Source organism: Tupaia chinensis, unplaced genomic scaffold, assembly GCF_000334495.1.
Source record: "Tupaia chinensis unplaced genomic scaffold, TupChi_1.0 Scaffold000197_1, whole genome shotgun sequence".
NCBI classification, from domain to species: Eukaryota; Metazoa; Chordata; class Mammalia; order Scandentia; family Tupaiidae; genus Tupaia; species Tupaia belangeri.
The window spans coordinates 3,747,076-3,751,691 of NW_006159672.1; the positions used below are offsets into that span (position 1 = coordinate 3,747,076).

General features: G+C 42.9%; 1 pseudogene; it reads right to left on the reverse strand.

Annotated features, from left to right (window-relative positions):
- Nucleotides 1-881: 881 nt before the first annotated feature.
- On the reverse strand, nucleotides 882-2,063 carry LOC102478278 (plasminogen activator inhibitor 1 RNA-binding protein pseudogene; annotated as a pseudogene).
- Nucleotides 2,064-4,616: the final 2,553 nt, after the last annotated feature.

Below are 4,616 nucleotides of genomic sequence, written 5' to 3' on the forward strand. Positions count from 1 at the left end.
GGATAATTGAGGCATAGTCCTCACGATGCCTTGTGACAGAAGTGCTCACTGGAAGAGGTTAGGTCCTGAAAATTTAAGGAAAAAAGATGATTGCAAAAGATTATACTCTCTTTTTGCACCCACCTACCTTCCATGTAGGACCAAGGCTGGACTGATTCTAAGCCCCATGCCTTGGGACTTTCCAGCAACCAGAATCATGAGCTGAACAAACCTTTATTCTTTTTTTGTTGTTGTTCAAGTACTGATATTTCTGTATATAAAGATTTAGCATATATAACAGCTATCATGAGAAGTGAAAAAAGATTTTTCCCCAAAAATGAAAATATTAAAACTAAGTTAAAATACATAGTTAGTATTCCACACAGCATAAAAGTCGACAAATCAAAAGTTTACATGTCCCAGTTGACCATGTGTGAAAATGCAAAGCAGGTATTAAAACCGATAGTAATGTCCAATATTTAAAGCCAGTTTGTAATCAGGGGAACACCTAAGTTCTTAATTAAAAAACACAAATGAAGTGAAAGCTTTAAACTGTACACACTGTTCACACCTATATTTCAAGTTGGGAAATGCATATTTGCAAGCAGCAATACAAAAGTATTCATGAAGAATGCATAATCTCTGAAAATTATGAAAACATCCCTGCTACCGATACATTTCTAAATACAAAACTGACTACCATATTTGTTACTTCTGTGTAGCGAGAGAAGTTCATTTTCAAAACAGATAAAATTCAGTCTTTAGGTGTGAATAGTATGAATGACAGTCCCCCTTTTTTTTTTTTTTTTTTTCAAATTTGGGATCCTTAAGCATGCAAAAGCAAAAGCTTTGAGCAAGAGGGTCCACAATGGAACCAGGGTTGGTTGTCTTATGCCATCCAGTTAAGCCAGAGCTGAGAGTGCCTCTGGGTCATCCACATTAGGAGCAGAAGCGCTTGACTTGTCGGTCCTGCTGCCATGGTTTGGACATCCACCACGCCCACGCCCACCTCGTCTTCCCCTACCACCACTTCCTGGGCAGCCAAGGTCTCCAAAACTGATCTCCAGCTGAGATGTTATATCATTTGCTGGCTTCCGGAAATGATGGTCCATAACTGAATCTTCAGCATGAGCCTCTTCACTCTTTGATTTATGAAGAACAAATCCTCTCTTTCACTGTCCATCAGCACCTTCGTTTGGTTTTCGAATATTAAATTCTACTTTTGTCGGGTCCTTATTTTGAATAGCCTTCCACTCATCCAAAGTCATCTCTTTTGGACCCTCTTCCTTTACCTCTTCAACCTCATTTTCCTTATTTTCAGTGTCTGCTACTTGATGTTTTTCACCCTCAGGTGTTCCCTCAGTCACAGTTGATTGATCCAAGTCAGTTAATTCATCTTTGACAGTTCCCCAGTTGTGAGATCCGCAACCTCCACGTTTGTCCTCACTTTGTTTGTCTATCACTTCCACTATGCCTATCAAATTCACGATTTCCACGGGAATCAAATCCATCTCCTCGGCCCATTCCACGTCCACGGCCTCCTCGACCTCTTCCAAGACTGCCACGGTCTCGAATAGGTCGGTCAATTATAGGTCTGTCAACTGAAAATTCACTTCCTTCACCCTTTTCTTCAAGTGGTTTTACAAATCTCCTTTCACGTGGCAGTCGCCTTTCTGGTCTCCTATCAATTATTTTCCCATCACCCTGAAGTTGTTGATCGGGCCGCCTTCCAACACGTCTTATTCCTTCTTTCTTAAGCGTCACGGGCGGCTGCGTCTCCTCCTTCTTGTCAGTCACGCCGACGCTGGGGGGCAGCGGGTTCTTGCGGTCTTTCTGGGACTCTTTACGCAGCTGTTTGCCCGCAACGTTAGAGTTGGTCTGGGCTGCGTCTGAGCTGCACTCTTGGCCCCAGGGCCCCCAACGCCGCCCCCGCCGGCTTCTTTTTTCTTGTTCTCTGCTGCCTTCAGCACCTCAAAGGGGTCCGATTCGTCGTCAAATAACTGGTTGAATCGGTTGGTGGCCACGCAGCCGAATCCTTCCTGTAAGCCCAGGCATGATGGTGGCTTGGCGGCACGTTCCTCCATGGTTTGTGGCGGGGGGGCGCCCGTCCACGGACGATTCCCCCACGGTTTGGAGGGGGCTTTGCGGAGCCAAGAGCGCCTGCTTCAGCTCTTTCCACAAGATGGCCGGGCAACAAACCTTTATTCTTTATAAATGATTCAGTCTCAGTTATTTCTGTTAACAACATAATAAAGTACTAAGACAGTGTCTGACTGACATTTTGTGGGCACTTAAATCTGGAGTTTATTTCATTTCACTAGTCCTGGGATCCAGGATGGATAGTAACACTCTTTTTTATTTGTTATTTTATTATGGTAAACTTTACTTTCTTAGCATTTTTGAAGTGGTAGTTTAGTGGCATTAAGTATGTTCACATTGTTTTATAACCATCACCATCATTCATCTCTAGAACTTTTTTATCCTCTCAAATTGAAACTCTTTGTCTTCATTAAACACTGACTTCCCATTCCTCTAAGCCATTTTAGGGTAAGAGGCTAAAAATAACTTGCCCGGCAAAGGATATTTGCATAGTGGATAACATGTGAATGTGCTTTTATTGGCACCAAATTTGATGCTTACGATTATCCTAGGGCATGAGGTCATAGGTGCCACCCCACCAGCCTCCCAAGCTGCTGTGAGGCAGGAGCATGACTCAGGAGCTAGTGCTGAAGCAGCCCAGGTTGGGCTAGCTCTGCTTCCCACCTACTGTTACTGTTAAATTCTCTATGCCTATGTCTTGTCCTCTGGGAAGTGGAGAAACTGATAGACTCTTTCTCCTGGGTAGTGTAGGGGTTAAATTGTTTTCCTATATAGGTTTGCATGCAGTAAGAGCTCAGTATGTGACTTAGGAAATGTATACATAAGAAAGTTATGCAAATGAGAAGTGCATTTCTGTTTGTGGATTCCTGCCACAAACAGAAATACCTGAGACTGGGTGAATTTAAGAGAACAGGGTTTATTTTGACTCACAGTTCTGGAAAGTACAAAGGTATTGCAAATGGCAGAAAACAGAACTTGTAGCAGAGCAGAGTATGGTCTATATCCATGTGGCCTTTTCTCTGCCATTCTGGTCTCATTCTTTCTGCTTGTGAATTTAATAACTAATCACATTATCACATCCAAAGGGACATTTGGGGCACCATGAAGGAATTATGTTTTCATTGAACACTTTTACAATGTAATCAATGCAATCAAGTCCCACTCATGAATTTCTGGGAGATGTTCAACCGCCACCCACTAAGAACAAATTCTAAAACATGAAACCTTGGGGAACAAACCACCATCAAAACCATAACAGTGCTCTACAGAGGGTATGTGTTCTCTGCAGTAGGTTCAGAGTCTTGGACTCCTGAACTCTGTTTTCCCTCTCATAGCAGGATTTCCTGAGCCTGCTCAGGCAAGTAACTGTCTCTATAATGAATCTAAGCATTTTCCTTCACGCACAGGTAGATGCACAGTGTCTACTCTGCCCTTGGTTCAAGCAGCTTTTTTGCCTTTCTCCAGGTCACTATTTTGCTAGGATCTCCTGTGGAGAATGCAGATAAAGCTGCTCCCTTCCCACCTCAAGGTCTTGTGTGTCCCTGCTGACCCAGGTGATGAATGAGGTCAGCTCTTCCTAGACAGGGCAGGTGAGTAGACAAACAGAGCCTGCCAACTTCTCTACGATGAAAGCTGGTGGATCGTTAACTCCAGGTTTTAAAAAGACTTATAATCAAGTGTTTTGACCTTTTGGTTTTAGAATTTGCTGCCCTGTCCTTTATTAGCCACCACGGCGGCGGCTCTCTGTGCTGGCCCTGCTTGACAGATGGAGGGGATGAGAGACTGTTTCTGCTCAAGCTAATGATGTACTAGAGTAGTAATTCTGACCTGAGGCATTAAATACATGCTCCTTAAACAACTGTTGGGGAGGGTCTCAAGGCTTCCCACTGTCACATGAATGGTAAGGAGCCAACTGGGAAGGGATTCCAATAAAAGAGATGAAAATAAGGCTCTAAGGTATAGATCCTTTGAAGGAGAATTATTGTGTGGACATTGGTCCTTCATTTGTAAAATAAGGAGTCTCTGACCTTTCCATGAGAAAGAATCTCATTTATTGTTCATTTCCTAGAATCTGCAGTCTGAAATACTTTTCTGAGTTTCTTACTTGTATCCTACCCCCCCCCCACACACACACACATACATGTACACATGGCATATACTAAGTTAAAATGTTTCCTGATTCCCTGGGCCAATCAGAGACTCTTCTAACTTCTAGTCATTGCCTCTGTGACTGTTGACCAGCACCGGCATAATGTACTTAATCAAAGAAGTTTTGGGGGTTCCTGAATCTACAGGATGTCAGAAACTTTCTGTCATTCTGAAAAGATAGGGTCTGATTCTTTTTTATTTGGAGGCTGAGGACTCTAGGCAGGAAATTTGGGTTGAGTGGTGTCTATGTTAAAGTTGCAGAGATAGCAGAAGCAATATGTGCATGGTACAGACTTATGTAAACAATTATTTGTTGTTTATCTAAAATTCAAATTTGGGTAGGTAGAGGGGCCGGAAGATGATGTAGTGGTTAAGACCCTAGATTCTAA